Source organism: Alligator mississippiensis, chromosome 2 (genome assembly GCF_030867095.1).
Source record: "Alligator mississippiensis isolate rAllMis1 chromosome 2, rAllMis1, whole genome shotgun sequence".
NCBI classification, from domain to species: domain Eukaryota; kingdom Metazoa; phylum Chordata; order Crocodylia; family Alligatoridae; genus Alligator; species Alligator mississippiensis.
This window is the reverse complement of record NC_081825.1, coordinates 64,374,081-64,393,705: the sequence shown is the minus strand read 5'-3', so window position 1 is coordinate 64,393,705 and position 19,625 is coordinate 64,374,081. Positions and strand designations below refer to the sequence as shown.

General features: G+C 41.1%; 1 long non-coding RNA gene across 1 annotated transcript; it reads right to left on the bottom strand.

Annotated features, from left to right (window-relative positions):
- Positions 1–6,502: 6,502 nt before the first annotated feature.
- Positions 6,503–9,207, bottom strand: LOC109280792 (uncharacterized). Its single transcript, XR_002087212.2, has 2 exons — positions 9,019–9,207; positions 6,503–7,978 (listed from the first exon to the last, which is right to left on the bottom strand). It is a non-coding gene; the product is annotated as an uncharacterized LOC109280792 (long non-coding RNA).
- Between the last annotated feature and the right edge of the window lie 10,418 nt (positions 9,208–19,625).

Genomic DNA, 19,625 nt, shown 5'->3' with positions numbered 1-19,625 from the left:
GAGATGATTACGGACGCTAGACCAGAGGTCATCAACCAGGGGTACGCGTACCCCTGAGAGTACTTGGAAAATTGCTAGCAGGTACTCGCAGCCAGGCCGGGACGGAGCATTGCCACCCACCACACCATGCCACTGAGAGCAGGAACAGAGGCAGGGCTGGGGGTGGGGAGGGGGGGCAAGGGCAGTGGCTCCCCTCTGTGGGCCACACAGGCACCACCAGGCTCGCCAAACATGGGTGGGAGAAGTGGGGGATGCTCTCACATGGCTGCCATCCACCACCACTGCCATCTACCACCCTGCACTGCCACCGCCAATGTTCGTGTGTGCTAGTAAAATGGCTAGTGCCAACAAAACATAGCCCTTTAAAAAAGATAAAAGATACTGCACATCCTCATTTCAGATTATATCCTTTTTAAAATAGAACTGGTCTATATTAGAATCAAATATTCAAGTGTTGTTTAAGAAAGTTGTATGGGAACCTCAGGAACAGGATTCTTCCCCCAGATCTTAGTATTCCATCGCAACTAGTTGCCACCAGAGGAATTATTTACCATTGGTCTGATATCATTGTAAGGTTGATGTGGCAAAGAAGGTACCACAATCTAGTAGGGTTCCCACTAGTTGGAAATTTTTCAGACTTCAGTATTTAGCTCACAGTAAAGTTACACTGGTGTGCTCTTCAACTCCTCATGCTTCAAATGACATCTAGCATTGTCTCTCTTCCTTTGGTGTCTCTGGGACATTTTCAAAACACAGACTGTCTCTTCATACCCTTTCAGAAAAATGGACCACAGAACCCACCTTCTGTAAGCCTCTAGGACCAGTGATGATCTCCAGATCTTCCATATCTTCAGCACACATTTTCCCCAACCTTTTTGCAACTCTGGCTTTATCACTTCCTCTTCAAGGAAATATGACATTTAAAAGCTGACAGATAACATAGATATGCAAGGATCCTAAATACAATTGCTTTCCAATTTAGGTAGCACATTAACTATACAAATTTAAATGAAGTAATACATACCCATTCTGTCCCATTAACTCTCTTGAATATGCAAAGGAATCCTATAAGGAAACCATGATCCTGTTATCTGCAGTGTTTTTTTTCCTGAAAATCACAGTCTTTCCCATTCCTGTGCAGCCAGTTTCTTTCCTTCTTTACTTGGTCCAACAATTAAGCAAAGATACCCCGGCATAAACAGCATTTTTTCTTTTACTGCCCAGGCTTCCTCTATCTATAGTGGCCAGTGTGCTCTGCTTTGTGTCCCCTTCTGGGTCCCTTGTTATTAACTTATGACCTCACTTCCTTTCCTGACCCCTGCCAGCCCTCCCAACCCCCCCTGCTCCCCCAGCCCCCCAACCCCTGCCTTCTCCCCCAGCCCCACCCCCACAGGTGCCCTGCCTACCCCAGCTTGGTACTTTAAAAAAAAGGTGGTCACAGGGTGCTGTCGGCAGGAGGGTGATCCCCACTGCCCTCTACTTCCCCATGCTGCATGGGGGCTCTGCCATGAGCCCCCTGACCCCTGCCTGCTCCCCCAGCCCCCCCATGGGTGCCCTGCCTAGAGCAGCTCTGGCCCTTTAAGAAAATAAAAACAAGAAAAGCCCCACAACTCACTGCTCCTGCAGCAGCCTCAGGGCTTCAGGGACTCGTGCAGAGCCTCCCATATGGCATGATGCAATGGGGGGCAGCAGGGATCAGCCCCCACTGGCAAGAGCAGTGAGTCAGGCACCCAAGGGAATCACAGAATTGAATCACTGTCCCCGAATCAGCTGAATCTGAATCCAAAGCAAATACTAGCCACTTCGCACAGGCCTACCACATAGTTATACAAACCCTACAGTCAAACAGAATTCATAAGCTATTCATAGATAGACTCCAAAATCATAATATCAGGGCTTCAGATGCCCGAATTACGTCGTATATGAACATTCTGAGTCAGGGAACCTGGGTTTCTCTAATTAAAAAAAAAAAAAAAATCCCCAATTTTTGGTTAATAAAAGTGACCCCGAATCCACATTTTTTGTGACTAAAATGTATCTATATATTAGTGGTGTTTCATTTAAATCTTGGAAAAATGTAGATCTGGGGGTTTAACTGAAAATTGGAGATTTTCTTAAATCAGTGAAAACCAGAGCCCTTGCTGATAATCTTTACCAATGACTCTGCAAAACCTCATGCTCTGATTTTAATGGCTTTCAACCAGCAAATCAGATGGAGTCATAGTATCACAGACATGTACGCTAACCCATGCTCACGGAAGGATCATTGCTGTGTAAGCCATCCCAGATAAATGTTTGTCTAACCTGCACTTGAAAAATCCCAAAGACATATATCCCACAGCTTCTCTGAGTTCAGTTTTTAAATATCTTTATAGATAGAAAATTATTTCTATTATCCTAACTAAATATATGCTTTGTAAAAATTTAAACCCACTGTTTCTTACTCTGTCCCCTAAGGATACAGTGAACAATTGATCACCATCCTCTTTGCAACAATCTTTTATGTATTTGAAGATGTGTTTTCAAATCCTTCCTCTGTCTTCTTTTTTACAGATTAAATAATTAATCTCTTCCAACCTACCATCATATGCCATTTTTGAAGACCTCTAACTGTTGTTGCGCTCCCAAGGACCCTTTCAAATTTTTCCACAGCTTTAATAAAGGGCCATGTCCAATACTGGACATAGTACTTGAGAGAAATACTGAATAAAGTGGAAGAGTCAGTACCCTTGGCTTGTATTCAGTTTGAGATGTTTTATAGTGCACAGACTTTTTTCCTGCAGTATTTGTACAATTCATTGCTCTTTCCTAAGCATAATACATTGAATTTTCTCTCTTTTAAATTCAGTTGATTTATTTCAGACTATTTTTTCCAATTTAAGATCATTTTGAATTTTAGTTCTGTCTTTTGAAGTGTTTGTTATACCCAGCTTTGTATCATCCACAAATGAACTAAATGTATACTGTATTCCATCCTGGAGAACATTAATGAAGATATTGGACAGTAGTGGACCTAGGACGGACTCCTGGGGAGCACAACTTGATTCCTCCTGACAGTTTAATATAGCGCCACTGATGATTATTCTTTGAGTATTCTTTGGGTGTGTCATATGAGCACATGCTGCTAGATGGGTTTACTCTGCAGTAATTTACTGTGGAATAAACCCACCCTGGGCGGGCATCTAAACAGACAGGCATTTAGGAGCAGATGTGCTCCCACTCTGCTCTGCCCCCCTGCAGCAGCCAGGGGGAGCTCCCTTTGAGTACAGTTATCCACCTTACAGTAGTTTCTTTAAATTGTATTTTATTAACCTACTTATTTGAATGTCATTAGAGGCAGTATCAAAACCTTCACATAGTCCAAGTATATTATATCCACTGTTCCGTCTCCAACTACAAAACCTGTCACAATGACATGGAAGGAAATCAGCTTGGTTAAGTATTACTTACACTTCTTGACTCTTATTATTTATTCCTCATCACCTTATTATACTCTATATGCTTAGAACTTGATTTCTTACTTATACACAGGGCTGTCTGGGGAGCAGGGGAGGTGAGTCAGGGCAACTGCCCCAGGCCTTGTACTTTGTGGGGCCCTGTGGAGCTGGGTGGAGTGGCGCGGCAATTCCATTCTGCCACTGGCTTGATGTCTGGCCACTCAGTACCCTTCCCCCACTGCCGAATCTGCCACCGGCTTCCTCACATTTGGGGGCAGGACCCTGCACAGGCTGATTTGCCCCAGGCCCAGCACCCTGCTTGGGTTGTCTCTGCTTATTTGCCCCAGGATGCTCTGAGTATCAAAGACTGATCAGTCTGTAATTCCCAGGGTACTCCTCACTTCCCTTTTTTAAAGATAAGCACTATATTTAACCTTTTCCAGTCTTTTTTTTAATATAACCTAACCTCCATTAGTTCTTAAAGATGATAGCTAATGGCTCTACAATTGCTTCAGCCAATTCCTTGAGTACTCTAGGATGAAACACATCATGACCTAATGATATGAAAACATCCATCTTATCCAAATTAACTGTAATCTGCTTTTCTCCTACTTTAGGCTGATTGTCAACCATTTTATCACTGTAGCTAACTGTGCTTGTCATCAGATACTTGACCTTTTTGCGAGGGCTTAAGTAAAAAAGATTTCAGACTTCTCTTCATTAGCTTCCCTCCCATTCAGTATTGGTTTTTCTCTTACTTATAACAGATGTACAGAGAATGCGTGTTGTCTTTTGTTTCTCTCACCAGCTATATCACAGTTTGCTTACTGGATTTTGTCCCTATATGCTCATACTATACTCTTATACTCATTCTTAGCAATATACCGTCTTTCCACTTTTTGTAAGATACCTTTTTAAGTTGCAGTCATTGGAAGGTTCACTGTTTAGCTTGGCATATCTTGTTATGCTTCTTCCTTTTCTTTGAATTGCGATAGCATGCTTTAGTTTCCTTAATATGATCTATTTAAGAACAACCTAAAGAAACAGCCTCCTGGACTCCTTTTTTCTTCCCTCTCTGTGCCTAGAATAGGGAAATTAATAAGAGAGTAAAACTTATTGGTACAATTCTACATAGAATCCGAACTGGTAGACTTAGGAGCAGCATGGACAAGTGTTAGCTAAGGTAGCTATACTGCTAGCAATACTACAGGAGATTGGTTTAAAGCTACCTCTGATATGTCTGTACAAACTGCAATCACTGCATTGTAGATGCAACTGCCTTTAGACGTCACTGTTATACAGAATGCTTATCATCCGATTTCTGAAGGTAGACAAATATTCAATAACAGGTTAATCTCCTCTCCTACTTAAGTAAAAAGAATCACATTTTTAAGCATACACCTTCAAATTCTTGTCCAGAATATTCCACCATTCCAATATTGTTTAAGGCATTGAAGTTAATATGGATTTAGATATGGATTGGTGGAAATCAGAGCAGAAGTTGCCCCAAAACTTTACAAATTAAATTATTTCCATGCTAATATCAACTCTATTTCATATATTAAGCAAGCAATTTATAATTTAACCAATTAAATTCCTAAATTAAATGAGCATTCATGGATGAAAAATTGTTTTTTACATATTAATCTACTCAAAAATCAGCAACCTAATTAACTAAGGAAGATCTAGTAATAGCACTAAATCTCATTAATTGTTTCCTTATCCCCCTTCCTTCCATATTCTTCTTATGGGATAAAAGCTGAAAACTATCACTCATAATAAAATAACAGGAAATCACAGAGACAAGTCTGACAGACTGAGACAAATTAAAGTACAGAACCAATAATGAAAGAACAACAGGAGCTGCTGAGAGTCAGTTTATTTTCCATAATAATCTATAACTATGGATACTATCTGAAACTACTTACACCAAATGGAACCAAGTTTTCTGGTATTAAGCTACATAGTTCATGGAAGTACTTCTATATGCAGAATCATATCAGTTCTTTAGAAAAAAAAAATAGTGGCGAGTCCTTGTATATACAGAATCGTATCCTTTCCTAAGGGGAAAAAAAAAATGAGTAGTTGCACAACTAACTGGTTAATAGCACAAGTAGCTTAAGTCCAGCTTCATATACAAAGTATAAGTACACATGATAAAAAGCTCCAACCAGCTATAAAATTAGACCTTGAAAAATGTGTACAGACTTTACAGCTAGTTGCTACACTACTGAGCTTTAATTTGCATGTCACAGAATTTCCCCTGTGACTGGGAGCCCTGTTAGCCCACAGAACCCCCAGCCACATCAGTGCACCTTACCCAGTGTGAAACCCCTGAGCCCTGGGGATTGCAGCTGTTGTGATCCCCAAGCCTTGGTGGTATGGGAAGCCCGCTGCCCACGTGGGGCTCTATGTGAGGCACAGCTGGGACAGTGAGCCCTATCAGTTGAGGGGCTCTCAGTCCCAGCTGCACATGACTTCCATGGTTGGGACCCTCTTCAGCAAATAGGGCTCCCAGCCATGGGAGCCTGATTCTTTCCAGTGCAGGGAAAGAATCCCCTTCACCAGCAAAAAGGCATGATTGGATCTAATGTGCAATTCCTCAATTGTGCTTCCTGCCATAAATGTGTGGCATGGCAGGAGGCATGATTGTGTGGAACATGCATTAAATGCAATCACACCTTTATCTTCATGTGTAGGAGGGGGCCTTAGCTTTGATCTTCCTGATTCCAAGTTCAGATCTAAGTCAGGATCATAGGAAAAATAGGGCTGGAAGTGACCTTATGAGGTCATCTATTTCAGCTCCCTGCTCAGCAGGACCGTCTCTGACTAAACCATCCCAAGTGTTTGGTGTGTGAATCAGTAGCATGGACTTGGGGTGGGCAAGTGGAGCACCAGGCCTGTGTTGCACCAGGGTGAGCAGACACCAACGCAGCCACAGCAGCAGCAGGTGGGATCTTGGAGTCAACAGGGCAAGTGAGACTGGCCACCTTCCTGCACCCCTGGCCCTTTGGCACTCAGCACCCACTACCCAAGGTGGAGGGTGTTTTGCCTAGGGTATAAAACTTACTAGTTATACTTCTGACATGAACAAAGTGGTTTAGTTTAAAATTTTCAGTTTTACATTAATGTTGGGTGTCTAAAATAAGACTAATATTAATGAGCTAGAAAATTAACATCTGAATTTATTAAGGATTTAAAGTAAGGTAGAACAAGGCAATCTTTCTGTGTGCTATGGTTTTGGATCATGAGTGTGCTCATCCTTGGCAGGCATGGGGCAATACTTATCAGTTTTTACTGGGCTTGTGATAGGGGCCCTTCACCATTTCTTCTCTGAGCAGACTGAACTTGTCCATAGTTATGATTAAAGCTGCAAGATAAGTTCTCAACAGACATTTCCATTCCCAGCAGTGTTTTAGTAAGAGTATGTGATGGAATAGTCTGATAAAACTCTGGAAATATTAATATGTTGAGAGGACAGCTCAAAGGCTCATATGTATGTTATACAAAAATGCATATATTGATTTAGACAGCTTAGCATAAGTTGATTACCTTTTGTTCATGGTAATAACACTGTGAAGACCATAATCAGATGGTACTGATAAAGCAAATTACCCCTTTCTTAATGATAAGTGAGACAGACAATAATCTTGGAAACCAAAAGTATCCATCAAAAGAATAAGATGTATCTTTATAAGGAATTATGATAGAAATTTTTATTATATGCTCCAAAGAATATGAATAGAAATCTGTATTTTTCTTGACAATATGTACCATCTTAGAAAGGAAATTTTAGACTTGTCTTACTCCTTTTGAAATCTGTGGCAATATCATGGACTATTTTTTCTCCGTTTTTAGATTTAAGGTACACATCATGGATTTCCCCAGGGGGGCATTTACTTGGGAACTTCTCAAATTTGTCTGGTCTGTCTGAATGCCCCCCTGAAGCCTGACCAGTGCCAGCTCCCAGAGTGGGAAGGGGAGCTCTCATTCCAAATCTGAGACCTTAGGCTTTGGTTTCTGGCCCTACGTGGTTTTCCATAGTCTTCCTTCCAGTTCACCTCCTGAGAAAGGGACTTTGTTTCTTGATAGGGTGAAAAAAGTGTAAGCCAAAGTTCTAACCAGCAAAACAAAGCTCCTCTTTGATAAACATTTATTGAGACAAAGGCCCAGAGTTTCTCTGTCATTCCACAAATGGTTAAGCAGTCTTTCTGTCCCCACTACAGCCCTGAACTCTGCAAAGTTAAACTCAGCAGTTCTCTCCAGTTCATATAACCTTGGTCCCCAAAACGACTCTCTACCCATCTCTGTTTAGACTCTCTTCTGATTTCAGGACACCACCTTGTTGTCTTTGGATGCTCCATGTATTGTTATGCTTATCTTCCCCAGGTTTCTTGGAAGCCTCCTGGGTGATGCCTCCCATCCCCACATTGTCACTGTATCAACAGCAATATGCAAATACTTGTAGATGGATGTGCCTTCTGTCAAATAGTTCAGCAACTGCACTTTCACCATGGTCTAACTCATTCTTTCTTTCTCCCCTGTAAAAGCAAGCAGGGGAAACTGAGGCACTATTATAATGTTAAGATTTAAAACATGATGGTTACAATAAACCCACTAGTCTATCATGATATAAAAAGGGATAGAAGATAATAGAAGATTTCCTTGCATTCATAAGCCATAGTTGTACTTTTTCGTTAAGGTTGTTAAATGATGGGAAAACTAGAGCTATCTATCTATTGGTTTATCTCTTGTAGTTATGATTGTAAGCCACTGTAACCAAAGTGGAAGTTCACCTCTGTATGAGATGTTGGGAGATGGATTATAGAATGGTGCAAAACGAGTTTGAAAAATGAATCTACTTGAATTAAAAAAAAAAGAGCTATTAATAAAAATAGTTATATCAACACAATTGTCATGGCAGGGTCCTGTAGGAGGGCCGTGATCTTCTCAAGGTCCCCTTCCCATGCCAAGTTGGCCCAAAGGAACCCTCAAATTCTCACCCGCCACATCTTTGATAACACCATATATTTGGGAGACGGCCTTTTACGTCCTCTCAGTCATACCTTGCTGGTTACTCGGACCCCGTGGTTTTCTGGATGCCTCGTGGGTCCTGCTCCAAAATAGGTGCTTCAGGGGCACCCTAGCCTTAGGGGCTATGTGTGGCTCCTACCACCCTTTTACCACGCCCCAAGCCTCGCAGCTGGAATAGACATTGTTCAGTCCAAGACTACATCTCCTCTCTGGCGCTCAGGCTCTCTGCAGCCCTGTCTCTCTCTGCGCCCTCTCAGTAATGCCACCCTTTCTCCGGGGCTCACCACGCCCGCACTGGGGCTTCTCAGCAATGCCCCCTTCTCTGGGGCTTCTCAACTGCCCCTCTCTGGGCCTGGGGTCTGCACACCCCAAATGCTGCACCCTCACTGGCACTGGGGTCCCCACACTGCTGTGGGTCCCCTATGAGGCCTCCTCCAACCCCTAATAGCCTCACCCAAACCACCGGTGATAAACAGCAACACAAGTGCAAGCCCTTCCGCTATAAATTAAACTGAAGCCGCTTGGCCATAACAACATTCCAGCCTACCAGTAAAACCTCCATTCTGCAGCTGTGTCAGCCACTGCTCCTTCAGTTAGACTTCTCCTCTCTTCCATGGCAGAGCGCTCCTTCTTCCTGGGCTGCCAGCAGTGAACTGCCTCTCGCCTCAGCCCCTAGGGTTTATAAGGGAGCCAGGCCCTGCCCCTTTCAATCAGCTGACCGCCGGCAGGTGCAATCTCTTGCTCTCTCCAGTTGCCCTGGCAACCATCTGCTGGGCTCCTTATTCACTGCTAGGAGTCTTTCACTAGCAGTTTTCTCCTCTTTAGGAGCAGGGCACCTCAGTGCTCTGCGACGACACTGATCCTGTTTTAAAACTATGATTGCAATAGTTGGATCAATAATACTTTCTTACTCTTATTTTTGTTATGAACATGTATTTTGAAAATATAATATAAAAAAACTGTAGCTGACTCAGTTGGAGTAATCCTGCTCACTATAATTGAGTAGTTTCATTGACCAACTACCATTTTGGAAAGACCATGGCTCACAAGCTCACAAGCTTGCATTATTATTTTGTGTATTGTGATGTGATTGTCAACTGAAAAACAAATCTATACAGGAAACAATTCGTTTGCAAATGTAAAATCTTTTAAAAGAGATAACAGGGTTAAGGAAAAAAGATACAAGTATTGCTTACACATGAGTTAAAAAGACATATAACCTAACAAATATTTTAACCTTTCAAAGGCAGACAAAATTATTTGGGTAAATCTGATATCTTTTATTAGATCAACTCAAATAGTTGGCTTAATAAAAGATATCGGATTTACCCATAGAACCTGGCCTGCCTGTGTCCTTAAACCAACACGTCTACAACCTTTACCCCTTAACCTTTCAAACACACTCCATTTTTTTATGTTATTCTTGGGAAGAGATAATTGTATGTTTTAAAATGCATGCCATTTTTCTTCACATCTGGAGTAGGCCCTGCACACCCGAATTTAACAACAGACCCAGTGTCATCATAACTCAAATCAATAAAATCATTTCCTGAGGAATAATAAAGCAAAGAGAGCACAACAGGGATAACATTTTCCTTTTATTTATATACTGCACATATTTCAAATATCATAGAAAGGCAAGGATGTCGAGAATGTTATATTGTGCTTCCTTAGCTCTCAGACCAAAAACATAGTAATTCAGATAAGCCTCTGTTTTAAAAAAAAATAAAACGAGGTAACACTTCTCAAGTACTTGAGTACAAACAAGTGCTTCAACACACAGCAAAAAATGTTGCTTTAATTTGTTTACCTAAACCTGTGTTATATACAGAATAGTAAAGCGCACCAGTCCATCCAGAAAACCTTGGAAGTCAATAACTAGCAATAGTTGCTGGAGAGCTAGAACTGGATAACATCTACTTCTGAACTCCTTTACTATGACCTATCTCTGCTATACTTCTAGCCAATACCTATGCACGTATTTCTAGCCATGGAAGCGTACTGTGGGAAGTGAACTGACAATAAAAATAATGGATATATACCACTGAGAATGTTACATATTTAAAATGCTTTGCTAGCATTAAGTAAGCCAACACGTCCATGTGAAATATATACCTGAATTATCTCCATTGACTAACCCATCCATAGATTTTCATATTAAACTATCATAATGGGAGTTCAAAAATAATTGTAAAATCTCAGCTGCTTGCATGGAATACTACCTTTTTAATTTATAAGAGTGCACAGAGTTGGGTACAGATGTCCCTGAGAGCTACATAAATGGAAGTCCAAAAATACATGAGCATGCCCTCCATTTTGTAGTATTATTTTATGTATTAAAATAGCATGTGATAATAAAATAAGAATAATTGCTTTTTCAATTTCATGAATAAACCAAAATTTTAAAACATTTTTTTTTGAGGGGGATGGCCAAAAATGACTTCTTGCTAAATTGAATACCTAAAAAGTTTCATTTTAGGCATAGCAAAATGTTTTGCTCAGGCCAATATGAAATGTGTTGTTTTCAGCCATTGCTTAGTTTGAGTATTAATAAAGTCATGTTACATTTTGAGGTGAAAATTTTGTTGAAAGCATTATGGTTGAAAGTGCGCGCCAAATTCATGGACAGGTTCCATTGCCCCACAACTGTATTTTTAAAGGAAAAAAAAATGATTCATCCAACAAATTTTTTCAGGCACTACTGAGCACACATAATTAAGTCAGATAAACTTCCTCAATCTTTCTTGCCAGTAATGGAAAATAAGGTGTTGCCTTCTGCCTGAGGGTAGCCGGTATCAGACCCCATTCCGTCTCATTTCCAGGCTGGTTGCCTCACATGGTCCTACCCATCTCACTGCAGAAGAGTATGGAATGAAGAATAATGTTATTAAGTCATGTATTTATATTGTAACTCTTGTAGTATTTGGTAGTTTTCTTACAAAGCTACCTTGTAATCAATTAATAATATGGAATCCCACATTTCTATTTCTTAACTAGTTTCTAGCCCCCATACTTGCAATGATTGCAAGATTGGAAACATGACCATAAAATGAAACATAAGGTCTCAAAAACTCTCGAAGGCAAATATTTCACCAAAATATTATTATTATTTAAACCTCATGATTTGTGAGGCTAGCAATACTAGAGAAAGCAGGAAGAAGCTGTATTTCATACACACCTCATACCGAACAATTGCAAGAGAAGAGAGGTAGAATTGAGAACCTGACTGGCTGAGTGGGTAAGAGAGGCTGCAAGGCTTAGAGGGAAGAGCGGGGATCTAATGACTGAGAAGGGTTAAAGTACTAGTGCTCTGGTGGGCGATGACGAATTTGGAAATTCTAGAATACTGGAGAAATAGGTATCAGTGATGGCTTGAAAATGTTAATTAAATGTTTGCTTTTTGGGAAGTAGTGTATATATCTATCTATATAGATATATACACTAGCCAGTTGTCCATCAAGAATGACAAGTGGGGAGGGTGTGGGCAGGGACAGAGGTATACGTCTGCCTCCCCCCCACTCCCCTCACCTTCGGGGCTGGGCCCACTTCCACTCCACCTTTCCCCCCCCTCTACCGCAGGGCCGAGCCCTCCCCCACCACCCTCCCCACTGCCATTGCGGGGCTGGGCTGGGCCAGGCCAAGCCTGCCCCTCCCTGATGCTGTTTTGGGGCCAGGCCTCAGGCCCGGTGTGCTCCCCCCACCCTGCCTGCTGCCATTTCAGGCCCAGTGCACCCCCCTGCCCCCCACCACAATTTTGGGGCCAGGCCTGCTTCCCCCCACTGCCTGCCCAGCCCACATCCACCTGCCTCCCCTTCCCATGAATGACAGGGAGGAGGGGCATAGTCGAAGCACTGTCACCCAGCACCCCGTGCCACCAACGCATCCAGGGAGCAGGGGGTGAGGGGTAAGGCCAACGCTGCTGGCCTCATCCTCCACTCTGTCCACTTCATCACCACGAGCAAGGCGGCGGGGTGAGGCCAGCTGCGCTGGTTTTGCCCCCCTCCTCTTTTCCCTCTATCCCTGCCATCATGGCTGTGTCTGGGCCTGCTCATCCCCATGCTGCAGTGGGCATAGGCCCATTCCCCATCCCCTCATGCCACTGCCACAAGTGCAACCCTGTTCCCAACTCCCCTTGCTCTGCTGCCACTTCCTTCATGGAGCAGGGCTCTGGGCGGGTGGGGGGGCAAGACCAGCACAGCTGGCCTCAGCCCCCCCCCATCTCTTCTTTCCCTGCCATCATAGTGGTGCTCCACCACAGCGCCACTGCTACCTGCAGTTCAAATGCTCTTGCAGCACTCTGATTGGCTAGTGAGACAGCCAATCAGAGTGCAAATAAAGCATTACAGACAGACAGACAAACAAAAGATTTTATAATATTAGACTATATATATATGCATTACAATGTTTTGGGATGGGCAGCAGGGGTTAACTGATTTCTAAAGGCTTAGGCCTCATACACAGTTTCACACAGTTTTTGAAGCAGACAGGCTGTCTAGCACAACAAGCCCAATGAATATACACACAGCCTGGGAAAGTGGGGGCATGTACCACACTGTTCCATAGCATGAGATAAGGTTGTACCAGCTCACAATGTGCCAGATTCTTCCAGTTCTGGGAGAACAGACCTAATTAGAAGGTTACTGGTAAAGCCTCAAATTAGGATGTGGGCATACAATAGGTTTATGAAAATGGGAGTTTGGTTGATAACACAGGACGTGGATAGTGTGACAAATACAGAGATATCAATCACCAATAGCCACAGATGGAGAGTCATCAGGAGGGAAGGAGAATACAAAAGCAGAGACTTGAAAGTAATAAAGGGTCCTCTGCCCAGGTCCTCCTCCTCCCTGATGGAGTCTGTAAGAGGGGTCCCCATCCCTGCCCCCTGGGAGGGGTCCCTGAGGCCACCATGGACACCACTAGCCCGTCTCATCCACCCCATGTGGGGGGGGGGGGTGTGGACCTTGGCATCCCAGCTCCAGGCTGCTGACATTTGACACCTTAGAGAGAGTCTTGGAGTGAAGGCTGTATCTTGGCCAGATGTTTCTTGACTCTGATGACACCCCTAGAATTGGTAGATGTATAGAATTGCTTGATTGTTTGTATTGTTTCTTTTCTGTTATTGCTGTGTATCAATAAATTTGCCTATTACCAAATGGAAAGGTCATGGTAGCTCTAAGGGTAGTGTTCTCCCCCATCCCAGAACAAGACATCTGGATCCTAAATCCAGAGCCAACACCAGAAGACAGGGTTTTGTAGTATGTAGCTGGTAGGGAGCATTAACAGATAGCTGTTTTTACATTGCATGTGAGCCAAGAAAAGATACTAATCCTTTCTCTGGAAGGTAATATAGTGCATTGGTTTTATGGTATTGTGGTAGTTGGATATTTGGAGACTCTAGCTTTTGTATCTATGTTTTCAAATTTTTTGAAGTGTTCATATGTATGCTTGAAGGAAGATGCAAACACTGAGACTTTGAGGCCAAGTTCTTTGCTAGATTGGCAATTCAAGTGGCACAACAGAGCAGCAAAGAATTTGATTCTTGGTAAGAGTTTTCACAGAACCACATACAGGATATCCCAATATAGAATTAGGCTATCCTAATACAGAATTTCAATTAAATAGTATAAGTGACTTAACTCTTTTTTTTAAATACAGATTTCATTTGAAAATGTCTTAAGATTTTCTAAAATGCAAGAAAATACATAGGATATTTCAAGGATTTCATGAGACGTCCTTCAGGGTCTCTAGTTTTATGCTGTACACAAAACACACAGAAAATGACCTCCCATAGGTTGCTTTCAGGTGTTTGGAAAGCTACAAGACTGCCTTAGAGGAGGAATACAAGTTAGTCCTACTTGATTATGATTATTTCTAGCTTATATACGATGTACTGATTCTCATTTGAGATTTTTCATTAAAGTTCATAGATGGGATCAATACAAATCAAATGATATCAAACAAGCCATTCTTTTCCTTAAAATGTGTGCATGGCATTCAGTTTAAATCAAAATGAAGTCTGCAGCAATTGAAAGAATTACCATTTTAATTAAAATGGCTTCTCTGTTAGTAGAATGAAAGGGTGAACCTCAAAAGGTTAGGTGCTGTTTGCAAATGTCTGATCTCCAAGGTTCAGATTAAGTAAGAGTAGAAATAAACCTCACACTATACAATCATAGCAATTTTCAAATGGAAAGCTATTCCTAGCCTCTCAATGATACAAAGTTCAGTGAATTCATTTACAAGCCAGGGAAGAGAAGTTCCTTTAAGTTTTTTGCATAAGCTGCTATTGTGGAGAGACAACTTTTGTGTAAGAACAGCTTTTATGTTTACTAGGACCCTAAGAGTGAGCCGAAATCTTCTACATTCCCCATCCTCATTATTATAGAACTGGAATATCCTCAGCTAAAGCAGATAAAGTCATGATTGTTCATTTGATGATACAGATCACTGTATATTTTTGTCAGGTGATGATATAAGGGTTGTGTTTCATTTTGCAGGGTACCTGGTGTGAAAAGTGAACTGAGGTTTACAGTTTGCCTGATCAATAATGCATGAGCTGTGTGCCTCCAGTCTATTAAAAGTTTGCTCCACACTTTGTAAAACAATAATATCTGGGCATTTATTAGTTTTGATAGACTTCTAGAGCACATTTTACATATAAAAGAATTGCATTCTATTGTTCCATTTTTCATTCTTCAATAGAATCTGGCAAAAGGTTAACAAACAAAAACAAATCCAAATAGCTAGAAATTTATCTTTAACCTCCTCCTCCTCCTCCAATTTTATAGTGTTTTGTTTCTTTTACAATAGTGTGGAATGATAATATGAAAGTAAGAATGTGGAATGATAATATGAAAGTAAGAATGCAAGAGAGTCTCTGGGGTTATGCTATACATTAGGTATACCCAATGTATTTTAGTTTAAATTTTTTAATAGGGGTAACATTTTCAAAGATATCAAAGTGACTGACTTCCCATGCAAGCTCAGTGGGATCTAAACCACCCATATACTTTGCAGTTGTTCAAAAATTATGTAATAACAAAACCCATTACATCATCCACTGCTAAAAGTGTACAAAGGAGAGGGACTTAATGAAAAACAACTGATCTTTCTCAATGTATCCCCAGACATCTTAGCTCAACATAGCTTTATGTCTCGTACAGAAAAAATAAAGTATATAACAGATTTGAAAAAAACTGAAACAGTATCTAGTGCTGCACTATGAGATTTGGAAGGACTGGTGTGAAGGAAATTATATATTATCTGTAGTATCCCCAGGCTGAAAACACTGCAACTTTAGTCTGTTCAGGTTGGCATCTCGCTACACTGAACATTTTGTTGAAATTTTTCTCAGCCACTCATAATCATAGAGTTCAGTGAAGAAGGAAAGCTCTTCTGTTCTAGTGAATACAAATGATACATTTCTATCTCATACTAGGATGGTGAATATGATATAAATATTAGACACACAACATAGTTTAACTGCCCTCTAGCAATGCGACTATGAAGCTATTGGAAAGCATATGAGCTACTAGTGATCAAAATGTCTTTTTTATATATTCTTTGAATATATTCAAAAGAATTGTCCTTTCACAATAAAACTTATTTTGAACTCATACTCTGTCCAATTTTTAAAAATTCTTCTAGACGTTATTTCATAATTCCAGGTCAGTGCCAGAAGCCATGTATACTAGGTTTATCACTTCTGATGGTATCATTAGATTATCATTTTCCTAGATTTGTATGCAAATTAATGGGAATTGGGCCTATACATATATTACAAGTGCAAGGGGTAGGTGTACTCTATAATAACCTGTGCTATATCTATTTGTACCTTGTGAAAGAATATTATCTTCTCCAATCCTTTAAAATATTCTTATGGTTCTAAGGGTACAAACAGACATCATTTTTGTTGAGGCATCAGCTGTGCTGGGATGTGTCTCGGCACAGCTGATCTGATTGATCAGTAGAAACAGACATTGCTGGGGCCATTGTCCCGCAGGGGAATTCCCAGGGCATCCAATAAGTGAACAGACGTCCTCCCCTAAAAGGCATTACAAACTGTGACTATGTTTGGTCACGCAAACATTTTTGGGCAATTGGAAAACAACAAGGGGCAGGGACATCTGTTCATTCACTATTTGTGCCACCATAAAAGGGTGACATCTGTTTGTAACCTAAGAAGCATGTTGAGGCTCTAGCATTTTCCTTCTTTAACAACTTCTTGTTAAGCTTTAGCTTTTGCTTGCTTCTTCCTTCATATTTTGATCAGATTCCAGGCTCCCAGGGAACATGGAGATCAAATGATTTTTATGCATGCAGTGCAAGAATGAATAAAGAAGCAAACATTGGATGGAACTAGAATGAAAATGGAAAAAGAAAATCAATCCTAGTGCCAAGGGAGTTGAGCTTCGTAGATCTATTCTCTAGCTAAATCAAAAATTACCCGCCCATAAGGAATTCATTTCCCAAGCCAATGATATTAAATGTGGTCACAGAAACAAGACTGCCTTCACCAGGGATGATCCAACATCACATAAAAAAATGAAAGGTTTGGGAAAGCCAGTGTCCCAGGTTAGAAGGAAGACATCAGTCAACATCTTTTGAAGTATTTCAGAGGAGAAAGCTGCTTGGATATAGCAGCCATTATCTCCCCCAAAAAGATAGTTTTATTGGAGCTCAAGGCATAACTTGCCCAGAATTATTAGTTTTCCCTTTCTCTAAAAGGTGTTTTGCAATATTATGTGACAAAGACTACACTAGGTTGGAAGAACAAGAGACCATTTTGTTTAACTTCCTTGACAAAGGTACCTGTTTTGCTTTAGTAAACATTCATCAAATTAGTGTACTTTGTGACACATTATTTCTGGAGACCCAGGTGATTAGATCCTGATGCGGTAACAATCCCCATGCATATGGTATTGGAAATGAAATCTCCATATTTTACACAGGGCCTCATTATTCATATGGAGGAGGCAAATTATTAAAAATGGCTTGTGAAGAAAAGTCCAACTGCTCTAGGAGAAGCAACAGCTTGCACCACAGCAGCACCAGCTGTAACATAAAGTAAAATAAAATAAAATAAAATAAAATAAAATAAAAGGCTGATTTGTTACTGTTTGTGTAAGAGGCAACCCAAAATCTAGCTGTTTTGTCCAACATCCTCCAGTTGACACAGAAACACAGTTAATATTCAAAAGGAATGTGTAGTTGACCTTTTCCTGATTTATGGCTATCTGGCTTCTCCTTTTCCAGAGAAGCTAACTATAGACAACATACACAGCACCAGTGACATCTGCTTTGATAGTGTAAATCCTGATAAACTCTGAAGAGAAGTGCAGTCTTTTTTACATGTTAGTTATTGGAAAAAAGAATCAAGAAACTAAAAATGGTTTCATATCCATTGCCAACAAGGAAAAAGATCTCAAAATGCTTTAAGATTTTTACTAATATTTAGAATTTTGGACAAATGGGAAGAGGAAGGCTTGATTTCTATGGAAAATAACATTGATTAACACCTGCTGAGGTGTTAATACCTGATGGTTGAAAATGTGGTTAGGAAATTTAGAGACAGATTACCCACATTGGGAAAAAATAACGCTCTGATGCCTCAGCAACAGAATCATGTAGGAATTAGTTAGTGTGTGGTACTAATAATATCAAGGTCACAGGTTTGATACCTGTATGGGACACAAGACCTATCCTGCCTCAGGCAGGGGGTTAGACTAGGTGACCTTTTGAGGTCCCTTCTAGCCCTACTAATCTATGAAAAAAAAATACTCTGACATTGAATGTAATCTGGCTGCATGGCAATGACTTTCTTATGTTTTATAAAAGGCACAGCATAGCATGTGGATTATGAAGTTTACCAGACATGCAAAAAGAATAAACAATCCTTATTTTCATGAGCGTCTGCAGAAAAAGTTTGTTTTTTCTGCTTTTTTGTTGCAGAAAATGTTCTCAGAAGTTGAGAGAGGCAAACAGATCGAGAATCTTCCCCACAATTAAGGGGCCCAGTGCTGCCCCTGATCTCCTTGGAATCCCAAACAAACTGCATTGTACTCCAGTGATTTGGGAATCTGAAAAAGGGTTTATTCTTACATAAATTAGACCAATGGGTGGGCTTACACTGTGGGCACCCTGACACCGCCAGAATGCTCATAGTTGCTACAGGGATATGTAGTCCCATTTGAGCCTCTCTTCCTTCAGCTGTTTCTCTGAAGAACTTGTTCTTCAAACAGGATTAGGGCCTCTAGGACAAAAAATGGTGTGCTACTCTCAAACTGCCTATGATTCCTTCTACCTCACTTTTGTAAAGAGACATGGAAGTTAGATTCATGAGGGGACCTGAACTTCCAACCCTCTCACCATGCTGGAATCTCACCAACATTCATCAATTTCTCTTGCTTGCCCACCACATCTTGCTGATTTGATCTTCTTTGAGGAGGTTGGATGACTCTTTGGCAAAGGTCCATCTGGCAGGGTCACAGTTCTTCTGCAAAGCTCCACCTTCCCTACACCCTGCCCCTTTCTTTTGAGGCCTATAATGGAAAATCCCCATTGGTCTAGAATGGGGATGTCTATATGGGTACACTCTCTGGACTCCTCTAGATTTTGTAGTCTGCTGCTCAATGGTTCTTATTCCTTCCAAAACTCGTTTAACTAGTCCTTGGACCAACTTATTTCTTATTCTCCCAACTTTCCCTTCAACTTACTTCAGGCTTTTCAAATATAACACCCTCAGAGATGCTAATGTAAAGGCGACACAGCTGTTCCTAATCACAAATCAATTTCCTCTGTGTTGCTTCTTCCCAGCTGTAACTCATTTGCACTGATAAAGTAAATCACAATTTATTCCTTAATCACGGACTCAAATTTACTTAAATTTCCTGACGTAAACCCTCTTTCTTCAGGTAATATATCATACCTCAGGCTGCGCCACTCAATCCTACACTCTTCCCCTGTTCTTCGGACTTACTGGGCAAATCCCTCCTGTGCCTCCTTTGCCTTGCCTTGGCTCTAACCCCCAACATTCCCATCAGGGTGTGTCCTTCTCTTAATGGTCTCTGTTAGCTCTCCCAGGGAGTGTCTCCCTCCTTGCCCCAGTTCACAGGTGGCCGGAGTGACCCACACAACGCCAGTATCCACTTT